At 42.0% G+C, this 21113-nt stretch overlaps 1 protein-coding gene and 1 pseudogene across 3 annotated transcripts in view; both read left to right on the top strand.

The window, feature by feature from the left end:
- Positions 1–21113, top strand: part of LOC126470160 (potassium voltage-gated channel subfamily H member 7-like) — a 1327516-nt gene that overhangs the window by 1154203 nt on the left and 152200 nt on the right. The window lies entirely within an intron of this gene.
- Positions 6138–6255, top strand: LOC126472077 (5S ribosomal RNA; annotated as a pseudogene).

Genomic DNA, 21113 nt, shown 5'->3' with positions numbered 1-21113 from the left:
CTACCTCGAACCATCTAGAGCGTGGTATTAAAATGCTGTATCAGATGTGCAGTAAAAAAATTATGTAGCATTCAGTTTAATGTCGAATATAATCACTATTTCGATGAAAGTCACGTACATCTGGCCTAATTTACCTAAACATACATACCCCTGGCGTAATATTCAAATGTCTGCAAGGTCAATAATCAATTCTTGTCAGTTTACTCGGAAATTACCTTCTGTTCTGTCATTTAAATTAAAATCTTTCCGCAGTAAATCTCGTTTCACGCATGTGTCTGTGCACATCTTCCCACCTATGTCTCATAACTAAATGTGATCTCGCAACTTTTTTTTTTTTTTACGAAAAAGTATAAATACTAAAGCTCTCAAACTTCTTTTTCGTCAATAACTTACAGTTACCTCTTGTGGACTCCTGTTCACTAATCTCAGAAATCCAGTATATATTTGGATCCCACTTCCTTAACCATTGTGCAGAAAGGTGTGCAGTGTACTGCTGCATCCATTTTCAATAAGGTACCACAAGAACTCAAAAATCTTAGCCGAAACCAGTCCTCCTGTGTCACTCCTTCCATTTTGTTGGGAAGTTCCTTGAAAAATTAAGCTGATTCCTATGTTATATTGTTGATTACGTTTAATTAAATTTTCGGCTTGACTTTTTTCGGGTTCATAAACTTTATTTTATCTGTTATTCCTTTTATGCTGTAATTTCATGTACTGACACGTTTCATGACCTTGGAGATTTGCTCCTCAACTTGGTCCTACTGAACTAGACGTGTAAGTAAAATAAAATACAGATGTTACGTAGCGTCAGTTCAGCTCCTCGCCTCCCGCTGCCAGATAGAGAGAACGGTCTAGTGCATGTCTCGATTATCCTGGTAAGATGAAAGTCAGCTGAGAGATATGTAGACACTCGCTAATATTGTGTTGAAAAAGATTGCAGAGCAGGGGCGGCCAAGATTTTGACTAGCGAATCGTGTCTGGTCACACATTTTCTCCACCGCCACAGCGCGCTATCTGGGGAAAACTACGCACGCATCGCGTTTAAATGGCAATGCAGTCGCACTGCGCACGACTTGATTTTATATTTCACATTTATCAATAATATAGATGAAAAACAAATTTCCGATATTATTAAATTATTTTTGGCGCGCTGAAGACAGAGTATAGTTTATATCTCTTACAAACTGTCGGCGTAAGGGCGCTGAAGATAGAATATAGTTTTTATCTGCTACAGACTGTCGCTGACAGTTTCATAGATTTTCACCCTGAGGTTGCCACATAAATTTGACTTATTTAGTTTCATAATCAATAATAGGTCTTTCACACAAACATGTTCATCACATTGTTGTATCACTTCTGCAGCCTCATCATAGACATGTGGAAACACTTCCCGAGAACATCAATGTGGTCGTCCTGAACAGTTTTAATGTAAAAGTATGTGTCTTTAAAACGGGAATCACTTCGCAGATCAATCACTTACATCTGCACAGGCACAGGGGCGATTACAACTGAAACAGCAAATGGTCTCGAAAATTGCTCAGAAACAAATGTACGATTATCAGTGTCCTCAAAACATTTGGAAAACAACCCTTCTAATTCTTTCGAGGTCACAATGAGTTCTTCAAACCTCGCGTTTTCTTTAACGCCAGTGAACTTAGGGAACTGGATTATATTTGTCAGAACCTGTCTCTTCTACAAAGCTATTTTCTTCTTAAATGCATCACCATCAAATTGAAAATAAGTTGTTTCTCACCTTTCAATATCGTACTGTGGGCAGTGTGCAGTCAAGTCTACTTAAAACGCGAGTTCTACAATCCATTCCAGATGTTCTAATTTCCGTTCCTGCAGTACTTTTTCTTTCATAAATTCAACAATAGCGTGTTTTAAATCGAAAAATCGTTCCAGGGATGGCCTTGACTTAAACGACGCACTTTACAGTAATGTATAAGGTCTCCAAACTTTCCGTTCAGTTCCATCGAAAATTGTTGCAATTGACAGTGGCATAGTACGTGCAACTACAGAAATTTTACATTACGTACTGTCAATTTCTTCACATGCTCAACGCCTGCAAATTTAACTCAAATTTCTTCTTGATGAGCAGAATAATGAATCTCGTGTGTCAATCGTTATAATTTTTTTCTCTTTTATTGGAACCAAAACTTAAATTATTTCTGCGTGGTATTTTGATGTCGTTTCGTAGCAAAATTTGTAGTACGCTTCACTTATGCGACTCTATAAGAGATACTGAGATTTTCTTATTCCCCTCTTCTGGCAGTCCCATTCATTTTTAAAGGATAGTGACGACAGATCACTTTTGTGCAAAGAGCCACTGTACCTCTGAACGTCCTTCACACCACGAACAAATAGTGAAGGGTAAACAGCGTTGGCACCACTATTCTACTAAACTGAACAGTGTTGTTCTGCCCAAAACATTCCACACCGCAACACTAAATGAAATAATGAGCTGCACCGGGTACTCTCGACAAGAACCAAGCAAAGCTGAGACCGGGCGAACCTTGGCCTGCACGTTGGCCACATATCTGGCTCACGTGCAGATTGGCATACCGTAATCTGATCTCCTGTAGGGGTAGTAGGAGGGGATTTTCAAACGCAAAAAATACGCAACATATGAAAGTTATTATAAAACCAATTGCTTCTTCATAGAATGTTTTTAATATAACTGCATTATTTATTTTTTTATAATATTCACATTACATTTTCAAATGCCTACATTTTTGCAGTAAAAACCAATCGAGTACATACATTATGTACAATTATAAAATTTCCAAGAATGCACGTTATTCACACATTTTTCAAGTATTTGATTGTTACATTAAAAACCAAGAAGAAATCTAGCATCCATTTCGAGTATATTTGCTATATTTCTTTTAATGTTTTATTACCGTAGAGACTATTTTATGACATAATTTCTTAATTTCGTGTTTTGTGCTATTTTTATTTCTTAGCTATCTTTTACATTTGGACGCTTTTTATGAGGTAAAAAGTGAAACTCTGTACATAGGTGGTACTCTTATTACTGTTGGCTGTAATCTGTATCTTTTTAAAGTTAAAAACTGACATTTAGTATTTGATACATCTACTTGGGAAGCGAGTGTGACAAATGCTATCTAAGCATTTTAAGGCTGCATTATATACCATACGTTTGCTGTCAGAGAGAAAAAAATATTTCGTAAATTTCCCTTACATTGTTGTTTCTAACTATGTACTGCAATTTTCTGATCATAGGATGGGCTGAAGATGGTACTGTGTATGGAAACCAGCAGCCAGTCTGCAAAATGAAATTTTGCGACTGTAGACTAAAACGTATATTGCTTTTAAAGTTCATTGGTCGCTATTCCAATCACTGTATATTTAGTTTGGTATTACCTATTTAACTGAAAATATGTTGGAGGTCTTTTGACTTATAAGGGAATGGTCCAATCCGACATACCGAAACCCACCATGAAATTTTTTATGCAGGAAGAGTGCAACAAAAGAGATGCGCTTTCAGAATTTTAACTGCTAAGACGCACAGCAAGTATTTTTTAAAAATTGTTAGAATTAATCGTTTTTGTCGCACGAAGAACCGCTTATGACAGCGGTTTGTACAGCCCTTCCTGCCTAGCTCGTGGTCGGCTGTGACGAGAGGTCATAGCGCCGCGTATTGCTGATATCCGTAGTGACACATGCGAATTTGAAGCACATGAACCATACAACAACTGTCACGTATCATTAATGTTTGGAATAAGAGGCAGTTCGTATCCACAACTAAATTGTTACTTATTGGAATTTTTAGAAAGGTGACCGACAGAGGAAAATAAACCAAGGCAGTATTTAATGGAACATTACAGACTCATAATTTTATAATAATTCCTTAGCTCAATCTTATGATTTTTTTTAAGAATATGTATTTTAGTAACAATTAAGCAGTTCTTTATCTACCAGTCTCCTCATATTGAGTAGTAAGGGTTGATCTGTATTAATTACTTAAGAAAAGGTGAACTTCTTAACCCAAATCACTTGTAAACTATTTTTACTGTCGATTATCAGTTTCTATAAGCATCGTCACCATCTTCAAATCTTGATAAAATGTTAGTACATGTCTCCTGTGCCAGCTGTACACGGACTCTTCCTAAAACGTTGCCAGGTATGCTATGGACGAGATGACCGATGCGTCGGCACGTCAAGGCTTAAACCACAATATACAGAGTAATTCGCCAAATCCTCTTGTCCCATGCTACACGCTACTGTGCACATCCTTGCAGCCAGGGCACCACTAGGCCAGCCTAGTCTCGTCTAGCGGTGCCCTCGCTGCAGTATTCCGTGAGTTCCCCAAAGACAGATATAAAACTGTGGAAACAGTAATTCATTCATACTTATCACTGTCATTGTTGTGTATGAACGTGTCATAGCATTAATCTGTTGCGTAACAGGTTCTCCCTTTTTCACCCCTAAATGATAAAGTGCACTTTGCTCGCAGTTCCTTCACGAAACCTGACTGATCGGCCTTAGACACAGCAAATGTGGGGATAACAGCAAGCTTCACCTTCACGTCAGCTAAGAATTAATGGCATCTCCTCTACACTTCTACTTAAAGTAAACTTCGTTGTTTTGCGACTTCCTGTACTGCATGATTTCTTGAATCTTCATAACTTGGTCGAAGAAGACTCGAAATTAGCAATTTTCATCAGAATTGCGATTTCTTCTCACAAGCAGCTCTGCATGGTCACATCTCAAGAAAACTCCTCTAAAGAACTGGTGCTCATGTCATTTATTCAAATTTAGGGGTTTATGCTGTTTGTTAATTGGGAGGGTGGGGAGGTGGTAAGGGACTCTGTGGCCACACCGTATAATAAATCTTTATAGTTATTCTTTCGCAGTTTTGCACGTTTCAATGAGGCAAGTATTTATTACTTTGTGTAAGTCTTTCTTCCATTTATACAGTTCACGGTCAGATTTTACGAAGTAAAAGCGGATGCTCCCTGCTTTACATTAAGCGTTAAACACAATGAATATTAATTCAGTTTTAACTCTGTTGTTAACACCTACACTACCGCAACATCAACTGGTAGTTATTATGGATATTAAGGGAGTTGCAAATTTGAGTGAACAGTAACTGTGGACAATACTCTCAGAGAAAACATTTGACGAAAACAGAAATTCGCTGTAAAAATTACGGTCACGTCGAGCCGTGTTATCTGTTCACAGATTCGCCGTCAACCAAGGGTGTATGCCAGCCATGTTACGTACACGGAGACCGCTAAGCTCCAGTAGGTGTGTGCAGCTCTTCATCCGCGTAGTGAGCTTCGAATTTGGATGTTTTGAACATTTGCAGTGCGTCTTAGCAACCAAAAATTTGACAGTGTCTTTCTTTCAGTGTATTCTTCCTGTATAAAAAATTTCAGGACCTGTTTCAGCATGTCGGATTGGACCATTTCCTTGTTAGTCCACATCCGTGAGGGCCACTTCACTTGGGCTCTGTGAAAGGTACAATAGCATACCTTTTTGTAAATATTTATTGTGTGTTCTTTCTGAAACGTTTTACATCTTGGAGGATACCCTCACTATAAGTCTGTTGGAACGAAAACTGCATATAATCTAATCCAGTTTCATTGTAATTGATTACTTGCTTAACTAATCTGTTCTCCAAAATTCTGTCGATATGTTGTTTCCATTTTATACATACTTGCTCTATTTTTTAGATAGAAAGTTCTTCTCTTAAAATATTTTTGCTGTATTTGATCTATGAGGATACATCCTTCAGCTTTCCTTAAAAATTTCGTTTCATCTGACTGTGTTTTTCTAAGTTAATGTCCAAGATTTGCTTCCATGCGTTAGAACGAAAATAGCCGTTACTTTGTAAAATTTTAACTTTATATCCTTCCTTGTCTTGTCTCCCAGGGTTCTGTGTATTGTACCGCATATCATTCGAAACTTATTTAATTCATTTCGTCTGTTGATTCTTCATCTACAACTATTTTGGCATGAACTGAAAATTCCCTTAGAATCAATTTATGAGACCTTATATGGATAACTGGAAACAACGTTTGGACGGACAGTCAGCGATGACCTGGAGAGGTTCTGATAAAGTGAACAGACTTTTCCAAACAAATTTTGAATTTCTATAAAAGTGAGAAGGCAACGGCCTTGCCGCAGTGGATACACCGGTTCCCGTCAGATCACCGAAGTTTAGCGTTGTCGGGCATGGCCGGCGCTTGGATGGGTGACCATCCGGGCCGCCATGTGCTGTTGCCACTTTTCGGGGTGCACTCAGCCTCGTAATGCCAATTGAGGAGCTAATCGACCGAATAGTAGCGGCTCCGGTCACAGAAAACCATCATAACGACCGGGAGAGCGGTGTGCTAAATACACGCATACTCATCTGAGGATGATACGGCGGTCGGATGGTCCCGGAGGGCTACATGTGGCCTGATGGAAAAGAAAAAAAAAACAGTCAGAGTTTATTATCTTAGAATATTGTCAGTTTCGACCTATGGAAGTGAGACATGGCCTTTCCAAACAGAAAGTCATTCAATGAAGTAACTCTGTGAGAAATGGAGATACGTATGAGAATCACTAGGAGAGACTGGACAACAAACAGATGGATCAGAGAAAGATTAGAGTGGAGGGCGTAATTGTGACCATAAAGAAAATAAAGGGGGGATGGGTGGGTCACGTAGTCAGGTGAGTGGATGGTAGATGGACCAAGGAAGATATTTGCTGGATTTCAAGACATGAGAAAAGACCAACGCTATTAGAAAACTCGCAGGAGAGAAATGGTTGCGTTTAGCCTGAGACCATAATGCGTAGTTAAGTCTGTAGCTGGCCTTCATCGACAAGTGGATATCAAATGAGTGATGGTGATATTATATTGCAGGTATTCCTGTTGCATTACTATACCTTATGGTATGATTCCGTTGATCTGTAGTGTAGTTAGTTGTTTAATCTTTACAGAAAGCCACATTACTTGTTGTGGAGGTGGTGGTGTCGTCTTCTGTCTGAAGACTGGTTTGATGCAGCTCTCCACACTTCTCTATCTTTGGTCTAACTTTCCTCATCTCAGAATAACTACTACAACCAACATCCATTTGAATCTGCTTGCTCTGTTCGCCCCCCTGTGGGGCTCACAACTCTTTTGTGAGTACATGCTTGGCTACCATGAGGCCCCAGCCTATGCAGTACTGCTTTCCCTTCTGTGCTGCAAGCCTGTTCTTGGACTGTCCCTTTCCCCCTCTGCCTTTCCATCGAATGATCTTTTTGTGATGTTATACTGATGTGATGTGAAACCATATGTGCCCCCTTTGCTGTGCTTCAAATATATGAAATTTGGGCACATGTCTTCACGATGTGATACCATCCCAGTCTGTAGGAACTGTTGACGACCGTTGCAGGTGAACATTCCTTGTGTACCATTCTCCCTGCTCAATAGACTGCACTGTCTTTGGGAAAGAAAAAAATACAGGAGTATAAGAATGGACAGACTGACATAGCATGAGTAAGTACATCCTGCACAGACGACAATGTCATACGCAACAGCTATGCCGACGTTGCCCTCTTTGCCAACTGTACTCTCCCCATTATGCATCCTACAGCGCGCCCTCAGGGCCGTTCGAATGTGCTTGTCCCACTGGTGGTTGGTACTCTCCTCCCCTTGCTGCGTCCCCCACACCCACTTTGGGAGCAGTGGATTCCCTCCCACCGGGGACACCCGTCCCCATCCCCCCCCCCCCCTCAAGACACATCACCCTCGTCCATCTCCTCATGCCAGGAAGGAGTCCTTCAGGACACTCCCCTCTGGGGTTTCTGCCCTTAGTGGATACCAGTGATATTTTAAGAATTGGCTATTTCAGGACTTTATCACCTTTCCTAATCACAGGCAACTTTAATGCCCATAAACCTTTGTGGGTGGAACCGCGATTACTGGCTGCACGAAGGACATCGAAAACTTTTTGGCAGAACTCGAATTCTGTTTCTTGAATACTGGTGCCTCCAAACACTTCAATTATGCACATGGAACTTACTCAGTCCATTGATCTTTCTATTTGCAGCCCTTGTCTTCTCCCATCTTTCCACTGGAGGGTCCACAATGACCTGTGTGGTAGTGACCACTTCTCGATTTTTCTGTCCCATTCTCAGCATCACTCTCCTCGGAGCCCAGATGATCTCTCCAGAGTGATGACTGGGATACTTTTACCCTCACTGTCGTTCTGAGCTCCTCGCTACATGGAGGTATTGAGTTAACTGTCCAGAGTGCAACAACAGCCATACTATTATTCAAGAACTAACCCCCCCCCCCTGGTTGGAAGATAATACCTTGGTGGACCTTGCAAATCACTGAAGCCATTAGAGACCCATGCGGGCTCTTTAACGCCATAAGCAATGTCTATCAATTGAGCACCTCATTGTCTTTAAATGGTTCTATGCTCGGGTCCACCGCTTAATAAACGACAAAAAGACTTCTTTGCAACTCTGGGCAAAGGTGAGAAGCCTCTATGGATACCAATCCTCTGCAGGTGTATTGGTATTTTTTTGAACGATGATGTTTTCACTAACTCAGACGCTGTAACTGAACATTTTGCTATGTATTATGCTTGAGTCTCTGCGTCTGAAAACAATCAAGCTGCCTTTCGTGTCCTTAAGGAGCAGATGGAGAGATTTTACTTATCTTTCCGGTGCACACCAGATGGAGCCCTGTGATGCTCTATTCAGTGAGTGGGATTTTTTCAGTGCCCTAGCCCTTTGCCCTGATACAGCCCCAGGGCCAGAGCAGATCCACACCAAAATGCTCAAGCACCTGTCAGTAGACTGACAGCGTCATCCCCTTATCATCTTTTACCGTATCTGGAGCGAGGGTGAGTTGCCATCTCATTATCAAGAAAGCACCATCGTCACGGTACTGAAACCGGGGGGGCATCCCCTAGAGTTGGACAGCTATCAGCCAATTAGTCTCGTCAGCGTTCTCTGCTAAGTTGCTCAAACGCGTGGTGAGCCGGCGGCTCTGTTGTCTACGTGAGTCTCAGGGCCTTCTGGCTCCATCCAAGCAAGGTTCTCGCTAAGGCCATTCCACTGCTGATAATTTGCCATCCAGATAGCTTTTGACCGACGTCAATACCTTATTTCTGTCTTCTTTGACCTACAAAAGCTTATGACATCATAAGGTGACACCGCAAGTAGTAGGGCAACCTTCGCGTCACCCCACTCTCCATTGTTGTCAAATTTATTCAAGATGGCGGCGATGACGTCATCCAAGATGGCGGCATGTAGACTTGGCAACAGCGCATGACGTCATCCAATATGGCGGCTTTTGGGGGGAAAATAGGCCAATTGTGCTACGTCCACTAACCTAACCTCAAGAAAAAAATGGCGGGAATTTTGAATTTTGGCGCGAAAATAGCCCAATTGTGCTACGTCCACTAACCTAAGCCTCCAGAAGAAAAAATGGCGGGAAGTTTGAATTCCAACAGGATAATGCGTGCAAAGACCATACTTGTCTTTTTATTATTATTATCATTCATTAACATTCATTATTATTTATTATTATTTATTATCATTCTTTATCATTTATTATCATTTACTATTATTTATTATCATTTACTATTATTTATTATCATTTACTATTATTTATTATCATTTATTATTATTTATTATTATTGACCTGCCTCCACTAGGAAATTCCCTCCAAATTCAAATTCCAACATGATAATGGCTGCAAAACCTTACTTTTGTTTATTATTATTCATTATTATTTATTAACATTCATTGTCATTTATTATCATTCATTATCATTTATTATCATTCATTATCATTTATTATTATAGGCCTACCTCCATTAGAAATTACAACACGATATTCTCTCGAAAACTGTACTTCTATTTATTATTATCATTTATTATTTATTCAAGATGTCCGATTTTCTCGGTGAGAAAGCCATTTTCCTTACATCCATAACAAAAATCTATCACAAGTTCAAATCCCAACACCATAATTGATCACACATACGAACTTTCTCCCTCACTTATCTTTTTTCACTGGTAGCCTATCATAATCGCGTGAAATAATAAACTGCTTTTATAGTAACGTAAGTCACGTCCTTTGATTTTGCAGGGGGGAAGGGACTGAAGACTTTATTTCAAGCAGTACGGTCATCACTTGTTCTCCAACACAGTCAGCACACACATCTTTGATATCGCAGTGCAGTCACCACGACGTCCGCGCTCCAGCTGCATTAGTTCAATTCCTCGCCACCCCCTGGCCAGCACGCGGAGACACTGCCTACGCCTGTCACGTGAGGCGGCCGGCCACTAGCGCGGGGGGCGAGCCCAGCGATCGCTCCCACGTCGTAAACATGTTTTCGCTGGACATGCTGGAACTTGTCGAGTTTGACGTCACAGCGGCCCCTTGTCCGCTCACCACGTGTATTCGTCGCCTCCGCACGTTTCCCGCCAAAATTGCCTGCCTCGGAGCTGAATCACACAACAGTCAACCGTTCGCTGCCACACTTTTGGCGCCACGTTCAAACCTGTCGATGCCGACTGCTCACTGTCCACCACGTGTCCCTGTGCGAGCGAGACCGCAGTGCTACATTTTTGGCGGCAAAGTTTGCTCGACAGTGGAATCCGCCATGACTATGTAACAGCACGTTTGGACTGCATTAGAATGCCCGCTAATTGACTCACTCTCGCGCGCGCGTAATAACTGTACAATCGCTGCGCCGCCGTCCCGCTTACGTCACACACCCTCCATACACACGACAGACATAGCCTTCTGTAAATACCTGGAAAATGACTCTTTATTTCAGACATTACGGTCATGCAGGTGTGTCGCAACTGACTTCTCCATGCTCACACAGCGAAATTCCAGAGCGCAGCTGACGTACGTGCGGCCGGCTGAGACCACTCCATCGGCAGCTCCCTGGCCGGCTGCCGTCAAGCGACCACCAGTGCCCGCACACCTCCACGGCCAGCGCACCAGGTAGCCGGCGAGGTAGCCGGCGAGCAGCGTCTCAGAGTCCGACTACGTAAACATCTTTCCGTGACCGCGAGCACTTAACGCCGGACATGATGGAACATGTCGACCGCGTGCCGGACAAAGGATACGTTTGGCGCGAGAGTTTGACTGACAGTGGATCCTCCATGCCCGTATAACAGCGCGTTTGCTCGTCACGAGAATGCTCGCTAATTCACTCTCACCAGCCCGCTATATTAAATAATTGAATTTACAATTTCATATACGTATGCAAACGTGTTCAGCTCCCTAATTTCAACTACTTTTCGAGGACCAGACCGCCACCTCCTCCTCCTAGGAACCAGCGCCAAGTTTTAAATCTGCCAATAAACAAAGCTCACTTGCGCTTCCGCCACCAACCTAAGAAAATTGTTCCAAACTAAGCCACCAGCACTCAACCTCTTCCTACACGTTTCTGGTAAACGGACTCACCCTGCACTTGATCCATGGATGGAGGAACTAATTTACTTTATTTACGAATGGAGTATATGTATCACACCGACATGTCCCACATCATACAGACCTGCAAAACACTCCTACATAACTCATGTTCTAGACACACACTTGCTAATTGTAAACAGTTAAAAATAACTCATAGCACAGCCTACAGAACCGCTTGTAAATAATGCAAAACATTTACCTCCAAATAGCCAAACAACTGCTAATTTTCGGAAATAATTTCAGTGCATAGGCTGATGGAAGGAGGAATGAGTGTACTTTATTTATTTGCGACAAATCTTTTTGAAACTTTTACTTCTCATAGGTTTCGATATGTAATGCTCGTATACGGCAGTTTCTGAACTCCAGTAGTGCACTATACTTGGCAACACAACCACACTGCCGGCCGCGGTGGCCGAGCGGTTCTAGGCGCTTCAGTCCGGAACCGCGCGACTGCTACGGTCGCAGGTTCGAATCCTGCCTCGGGCATGGATGTGTGTGATGTCCTTAGGTTAGTTAGGTTTAAGTAGTTCTAAGTTCTAGGGGACTGATGACCTCAGATGTTAAGTCCCATAGTGCTCAGAGCCATTTGAACCATTTGATCCACAACCACACTCATCAAGATATTCATTCCAATCCAGACCTGTAACTCCTCTACAGATAAATTTGTCCAGTTATTTGTCTACTCACTCACATTCTGACCAGATTGCCATTATTGCGCAAAAACAGCTCAGACTGCGCTGTGCTGCTCGGGGAAGTAAGGAAGGGCTGCACTCTATTTATTTGGAGCCCTTTTATTTAGTCGTGGAGTATCTTTGTCACAAAACACCCGCACTGATCCCACTGTGGTCATCTGACACAGGCTACAAACACGTAAACAACTCCTAATTTCACCACACAATAGCAAACAGCTCTTAAATAATGCAGTACACAATATCAGCAGACGAGCTCTGTACTCTTAAACTCTCCTAATAAAGCACCGCACAGTGCACAGACATGCTCGCAAAATAGTGCAACAGACGCGTCCAAACACCACCAGCTGCCAAACCGACCAAAAGTCTCTGCTCGGCCTCCCCCAAACATGACTTCAACACAGTCGCATTTGCACCTATCACTGGAGAAATTGACATCGCCTATGCCCCTTAGATTATGCTCCAAGGCAGGCCGCGCGCGCGTGCGGTCGGCGGGCAAGGGGATTCCAGAGTCTCCAGCCAAGCTCAGCTTGCGAGCGTTCGTGACAGCCGACACATGTGAAAGCTGCGTTCTTCTCATGTATACCGCCGGCGTCTCAGGTCTGGACCTGCCTTCACGTCTATTCTCAGAATAGCTCATAGCTCGTTGACACACTCTATTAACGCGGCCGGGAAAACATTTACTACCCGCATGCAACCGAGATGGTGACGGAAAACCAATCACTCTGATCTGCGCTGCAGGCGCATGTAATCATTGAGAACACTCTATCTATTTTTTTCGAACAACTTATTTAACCATACAGTGTATCTATCACGCTATCACAAAACACCAATCCCAGATGTGCCCTGGGCCATGTTGCACAGCCCACAGACACGCACCCAGTCATAATTTCAGTACACACTACAGCAAATTGCTACTAAATAATATGTCACACAGATGTGTAGATACGCTCAGTACTCGTAAACTATCCTAATAACGCATAGCCTGCAGATCCGCTCGCAAAATAACTCAGCAGACGTGCGCAGGTACCCCCACTCTGCACCATGCCCACAGGATCGTGAAGTCACCCATCCATCTGATTTCAGACCTCGCACAGCCCCTGCTCGGCTTCCGCAAGCGTAAGTTGGCGCGGTCAACGCGCTCGTCAGCGGTCAAAGCACACACATACGTCCGTCCAGAACCGCCATCCCGAGCCGCGACCACCGAACGCAGGTGAAAGTCAACTTTATATCAACGTAGCATAATTCCAAAGTGCAGCCTCCATACGCTAGACACATCATAGCAGCACCTGTCTTTACCTCCTATGACACTGTATCACACTGCACATTGCTCCTCACACGACATTACACGGCCCTTTAACTAAGCATAACTACACATCCGTGCTCTCGCCTCGTCGCGTGACCAGCCATCTAAAAACCTTCTCAATATTATTCTTACTTTACAACATTTTTAAAAAAATAAGATCTAATTTACACCTCCCACCGCACCTAACCTCACAACTGTCCCACCATCAACGTACGCAAACGTCCTCAACCCTATCTTGACATTCATATATCACCCCACAAACCATGCCTATCAATCAGTTTACCATTCTCATCCCCTCTTTCCGAATTACAAACGTAGCCTCTATCTAAACACCAATCAACTCATCTTTCTCGCACTTTCAACAGTAAAATTAATTTTATACACACCCAGAAATACCAAACGCAATTAAAGAGTCAAACTTTTATACAAAGCACCAAGCACATACGACAATATTCAAAGCCTGGTCCATATTTACCACATCCACCTTCAATTAAATATTATTACCATTGCCGCAACCTTCTGCCAGCGCTCGATTTGTACCTATTTTTCCGCTCTTAACTGTTGTCACTAGCGGTCGAATATCACTATCTATAGATTGCATAAATTTCCACATTAAAAAAAATCTCGCCCCACCGTTTAGAGACTCCTATATCCGAACACATAGCATCATTCAACTATCACTTGCTCTTATCTAATAACTCATCCATCAGATCTGGGGGCAAGGTCATCCCTTTCTTTCTTTCTTTCTTTCTTTCTTTCAGCAGCAGACAGCTATTTTTTTTACAGTGGTAGCTAAACTGCGCCATCAACTTAACATCACCATTCGCGAAACATATCTCCAAATACGTAAACACACTTACTCAATTACACAGCGGTCCCGCTTAGGACATGACCTTCAATATTACAGTTCTTAATCCAATAACCACCGAAACAAGTACTAAATGCTTAAACTAATCCCATAGCGCATTACAAAGCGAGTGTCCGAGCGCCGGCGGCGGCATGTCAAAGCCACATAGCTGTCCATCTAAACAGCTGTCCACTCAGCCCCAGGACCAGAATGCTGAAGTGGGCTCTCTCTATACCTGCTCTCCAGCTATTGTCTAACGACATACAGTGCGCAAATGGATTCCTGAATAGTGCAGATCTCTATCTCCCCCTTGCATCTCCAACAGGACATGTAAACAGTGTCTCCCCCAGCCAGCGAACCTGACGTCATTCACCCTTCGCTCACAATTTCCACTCGCATATATAAAACCATATTCACTCCTGCCAAAACTCACTTAATAATAAAAAAGCATTCTCCCTTTCTAAGCATAGATGAGTATGCATTTATCTTCACCCATCTGATCTCTGCAATTTAAGTCAGAGAAAGACATATCTATTACCTTCTGCAACCTGTCTATAAACAGAACGATCTCAGTTACTACAACAGGACCTTGTTTTGACCATTCGCCGGAAATGCGCGCAATCTTGTACACCTCAAACTAGGTACAAGTACAACAGATCCTCAACACCCTATCATCTTTATCCTCTACCATCAAACAGTAAAAAAGTCACGAAGGCATCAATGCGATCCACCTCCATCGTGGACAAACGGAATTCACAATACTCCCCCCCAAATAACTCAGAGTGCAACCATCCAAGAATTCCTAACAGCTCACCAAATCCAACACCTCAAACTACAGATGCCTATATGAAGAAGATCATATTAAATATACACACATGCTACAGAGACCCCTTTAAAGTTTGAGGTCCCGGTCCCATCGGCTGGTGGACCAAACTTCGAGCATAGAATATTTCTCTGGACGTAACGCATGCTTGGTCCACCCGCGAACCCTATCACGGATGCTGCGTATGGTGGATCCGCCTCTCAGACATAGCTCCGGATATATAGTATGCAGCAGATCCACACTCGAACGCTAACTCGGGTATTGAATACTGTGGATCTGCATTCAAATACAGCTTCCTACCTTGCGCGAGGATCCACCTTCAAACACTTTCCTGTGCGCGGTGTATTGTGGATCCGCATCTGAACACCGCTCTCCATATAACTCGTGGTGGAGCAGACGTTGTCGGCAGAAGGTGGGGCAGTGCAGTGCCTCAGTCCCGCTGGTAGGGAGCAAACAGGTCCCAGAGAACTCAGACGCATGCAGTGTTCAGAGGCAGATGGTCGGCCAAGAAATCTCTCGCTAAAATATTGTAGAACCAAATTGTTACTACCAATGTGACAGAAAGCGACATATATTGTAGATTCGCTTGAATTGTACTCATAGCTTCAGCACCGAGAGGAAAGGGGCGACAAAAATTTTGACGTGTGCTTTTGGTTACCAGACATCGTATTAGCTGCTATTGCGTTTTGCCTCAAGACTATGGTCGCAGACAAGAGTGATGTACTCAGACTGCAGTCAAGAGTTCCTCAAGGAAGTGTATCAGTCTAAAATGTTGCGAGATCGAGCATATTGCCTAACATAGAATTCAGAGGCGAGCATGACTCTATTGTCCACCTTACGTGAACGACTCAGCGGTAAATTTTTTTGTCTAAGACTGTATCTACAACACATACTGCATGCTTAAGAGCCAGAATAATTAAAACAAAAAAAACTAGTTTATGAGAGGTACGTCAACTATAGGGTTCGAAGTATTCATTGTATTGTGTACGTGTGTGTCAACGTCTTCCAATGCCCACTCAAGGAAGACAAGAACACACAGTCTAGCTTCAGTATTATAAATACACCTCAGTTTGTGGATGAACTCAGACTTAGGCTGGTAATAATTTTGAATATGTAGCAGTGCTGTACCCACTGGTGTTAAACTCGTTTTCAACCAATGATTCCAACAGCTACAGGAACACTACTTGTGATACCTCTTAGAAAAATTACTTACGCAGTGCTATCAGACGAAAAGATGAACCTGACACAAACTGTGGGAAGTTTGTTTTACAACCTTCGTATCTGAATAAAGAGCTTTCCCTATTTGAGATATCTGTGAATGTTGCTGCATAACACGATTTAAGAAGAAACTAAATTCCTTCAGCTACGCCAGTGTTTAAAGAAATCGTCTTAACGGCACTTAATCGCGATTTGTGAATCGTTTACTGGCCGTACTCTGCCGCATTTCGCTGGTTGGAAGGCAAAATGCTTAGTGACAAATTTCACAGAAGGGAAAGGGGCACAAAATGCCTCCCACTGGAAGGTCATGTTGTTTTATTTAAATGATTACAAAATCAGGTAAAACGAACAGTGAGGTTGTCAGTATAATCACATTACTGTGGTCAGTATGATGTTGCACTACCCAGGGCCTATAGTGATAAAGGGCCCGTTTAGGTCAGGCATATTGTATTCAGAAGTGGAAGAGAGTGCACCACTAAATTCTACAATCCATATGCATTGCATACACACAGAAATTACTGTTACAGTGCACTTATGGAGCCCAATGAGTGAACTGCATATTTTCCGGTGAGAAAGAGCACTGGCAAACAGTCTTCGCTACATTAGGTTATTTAAACTGGTGTCAGTCTGAGCTAGAATTTTTGGTCAGCGACAATGATTCGGATTCTGGTTTTGCAACTGTGAAATACTTTCTTACATTATAGATGCGAATATTAAATTTGAACTAATATTGAAAAAATTTTGATCTTGGATACCTTAGAATGAAAATCTTGTTTATTGCAAAGGAAAACAATAGATTTTCTAAAAAATTCTCTGTCATACACAACTTGAAACAGGTCACGTCGACCAAATCATATGGAAGAACTGACAGCGACGTATATCGGAAGGCAGTAAGATCCCTTGACTTTTGGTTTGGCAATATTCGACAGCCATTTCTAGGCGCAAGTAAATGAAGAAAGGCAGCGCGTTTTTGTTATCAAGTGACGTCTTCACCAATTACTTTAGTTTTAATGTAATCTACGAGTAATTGCTGATGTTTGTTATTAACATGAAAAGGATTCCGTAGACACGGAAAGAACCTGATCTAGGGCAACTACTTTTATAATGACCAATGATACATAATGATCATTTATGATCTTCAAGCACATGTATTCCAGCAGCGGTAGGAAAAAATGATAGTAATAATGATTGCAATAATTGAATTATCCAGTAACTTCACATTTCACACTGGATTTTCTCGAACTAAGAAATTTCCTGAATTAGTGAAAACTTCAAAATGGCCTCACATCGACGCTATGACGCCTAGAAGGGTCTTTACATCCTGCTGACGTGAGAATGGCACAATCTCCGCATCAGAAGCCTGCTTCTACTTATCCATTTAATAGACTCGCATTTTTTTCCACCGTGACTAATTTTGTAAGCTAAGCACATCATCTGTTACAGCACACTCCTGGGGCTGGGAAATGTGGCCACAATGGTCTGGTGGAACGAACTATTAGAGGTGCAATGCGTGGGTTGAGGCATTTACTTAAGAGGCACAAACAGATTTACTTTACCTCTGGTAACCTCAAGAGAAAGACGATTTAAACCAGAATCAGCATTAAACATCCCGTTCCTTCATTCCCAACTGGACAGAGCCGGTTGTACTTTGGGAAATGATATAGACGGAGGTCATGGTAAACAGAAATACTGTCGCCAGTAAACTTACTTACATTAGAAAATTTTATTGTATTTGATGAACCAATATCCATTTAAAGGAACAGGGCTCTTCGTTTACTTGTGCTTGATTGAACTAGAGACGTTGAAAAATTTGGTGCTGGACTGTGATTCGAATTCGTATCTCCTCATTCGAGGATCTGAATCTCTCGGAACAGTATAGTTCAATCATTTCGTTCCTTTTTCCAAGACTGCAATCTTCTTTAGGTCTCCTCTAAAGGTAAGTATATGGGTCCGAATCCTGATCTAGTACAAAAATATTCATAATTTCATTTCAAGCCCTATCACGTGCACACCGGCCTGCTAGTAAAAATTAACGTGCATTTTTAATGTCTGTTTATGTGTTGCCAACAATTTCTGGTCAAACTCACGCATCTTACTGTTGGTGAGTAAGAAATTGATACTTAAGCTATATTCGTGGACGATAAAGAAGAACGATAGAAGTGCTGTTCGATTGCAGCTCAGGCACATAAATTTGTATCCGTATTTTAGATTCCAACACCTAGCAGCTTGTAAGAAAAACCGATACGTAAGATTTGCTTTTACTTAGTTAACAATCCGATTACGTGTTCGGTTCGTATCTCCATCACTGAACTTCACATCATGCGCTTCATCTTTAAATGCATACACACTTTGTTACTTCTGAATGGAGGTATATCAGACATCTTTCGTGGTTAGTAAACAGGGTTTAAAGGGTCTTGATAGGAGTCCCGGTTTATTACAAAAACTGTCGTCTTTTATTTTCAAGTTTAGATTTGGTTACTGATACTGGCGAAAATTTGGGTAATTCATGACTCTTCATGGCTAGTCAGCAATATGATATGATTGGATTAGATTATATTAATACTTCTTCCATAGATCATGAATACGACATTTCGTAATGATGTGGAACGTGTCATTTTAATGAAAGATTTCTTTCTAACAATTCTTTACCTTCTCTCTTATTTATTTTTTATTTTTCTCTCTCTCTCTCTCTCTCTCTCTCTCTCTCTCTCTCTCTCTCTCTCTCTCTCTCTCTCAGACACACATAATTTTTTTTTATTTTTGTTTGGTGTGCTCGACTAGAGGCGAGGCACGAAAACGTCTGTGAATGAGTTTCTAAGTTTTGAGTACAGTTACGAAAGAAATATAAAAACAACTGTGAGAGTTACTGATTTATGATGCTTAGTTTGAAGTCAGTTCTGAGTATTATTAGTAACTGCGCCCCAGTCCCTAAACCTAGTTACAGAAATGCGAATCAGACACATTACGTATTCCAGGCCGTAGAAGCCGCGTCTTTGAGACACCAGCTATGGTCACTTCCCAGGCCGCTGTAGAATTACATCGGTTCGTCTTCTTCCTGCTGGTACTGTAACTGAGCTTTGGCAACAAGGCACGGCATGTTTGGCAACTCTGTAATCGACGAGTTACTTCCTGGTGTGCACGGAATTAAGCCTCAAAGTTCACTTGATTTTTCTTGTCATTTCCATTGAATAATCTGAGTTATTATCGCTTGAGGAGTAACAAAAGATTGTAAATTTACGGTTTTCAGCCCAGGAAAGTCGTTGCACGTGGAAATCGCAACTAATCTCGTCCTTCAAGTAGCGGTTTACGAGTTCTAGCCAGTATTGGCCTCGTAAAAGGAAGGCATAAAACATGCATCTTCGCTAGCTGTGTGGGGACATGCTGACCTGTGAAAAAGCATCTGTTACGGGTCGTGGTTCCAGTCTCTCTGACTGTAAAGTTTTTATCCCTTCTGTGAAAGAGCTACAAGCAGTCAGATCAAACATCGATAAGGAAATCGCAAGAAAATACTTTCAGCTCATAGTGCAATGGTGAAAAACTTACAATGCTGCACAACAGGTAACGCCTCTTTCCGTAGCTGACAAGCTAATTTTGGGTTTCTAATGAATACATAACTTTATTTATGAAATACCACATTTGCATACCTGTTGAGTATGACACAGCATACCAATTAAACACAGACCCAATCGAAATCTAAGTGAGTAGTATTTTATTAATTCGTGCCGGTAGAGGCACGCTTGTGTACAGATACTCAGTTTTATTAAAACAGACATTCGTTGTAAGGTTATCGTGGGTAGTTTTATTTCTTTTCTGATAATACAGTGCACAATTTTCATAAGGTTTCTTTTAGTGCTGTTAAAACAACAGTAAACATGAGAGAGAAATTAATCATCAACGATATACGCGAATTCTCTGATGTTGTCTATAACAGTCTGACAATGCACATGCAGTTTATTGATTACATACATGTAGAAAACTTGTTCTGAGTTAAAGCTGTTCAAAAATGGTTCAAATGGCTCCGAGCACTATGGGACTTGACATCTTAGGTCATCTGTCCCCTAGAACTTAGAATTACTTAAACCTAACTAACCTAAGGACATCACACACATCCATGCCCGAGGCAGGATTCGAACCTGCGACCGTAGCGGTCGCGCGGTTCCAGATTGAAGTTAAAGCTGTCAAACAAGGTTTGAAGAAGAATAAAATGCCACTACCAGATGACAGCTAATGTAGCAAATACTTTTCCTGACTATTTGGGCACGATGCGCTCTCTCCATACATAATACAATAGCTTCGAGATGCATCTGCTGCCTGGCCGTCTATTAAACCTGAAAAGAACAAAATGTCACAGAAGTTATCCCTTTTCCCACATGCGGCTATTTTGGGTTGAGAAGTGAAGTTAATTATGTTCAAATATTGCATTAAATTGAGAACTTCAGCAGACAGCAGAATTGCGTTTAAAAAAAAAATTTAGCAGCGAATGTAAGAGAACACGCGACGTCTTATCTACGGTGCACGGCTCTAAAATGGCTCTGAGCACTATGCGACTCAACTGCTGAGGTCATCAGTCGCCTAGAACTTAGAACTAATTAAACCTAACTAACCTAAGGACAGCACACAACACCCAGCCATCACGAGGCAGAGAAAATCCCTGACCCCGCCGGGAATCGAACCCGGGAACCCGGGCGTGGGAAGCGGGAACGCTACCGCACGACCACGAGATGCGGGCTACGGTGCACGACGCTTACCGTTATGCTACTAACTGTCATGTAGCTACAGCACCTC

This window comes from Schistocerca serialis, chromosome 3 (genome assembly GCF_023864345.2).
Source record: "Schistocerca serialis cubense isolate TAMUIC-IGC-003099 chromosome 3, iqSchSeri2.2, whole genome shotgun sequence".
NCBI lineage: Eukaryota > Metazoa > Arthropoda > Insecta > Orthoptera > Acrididae > Schistocerca > Schistocerca serialis.
Note: the sequence above shows the minus strand (reverse complement) of the source record. Positions and strands in the feature narration are given on the sequence as shown.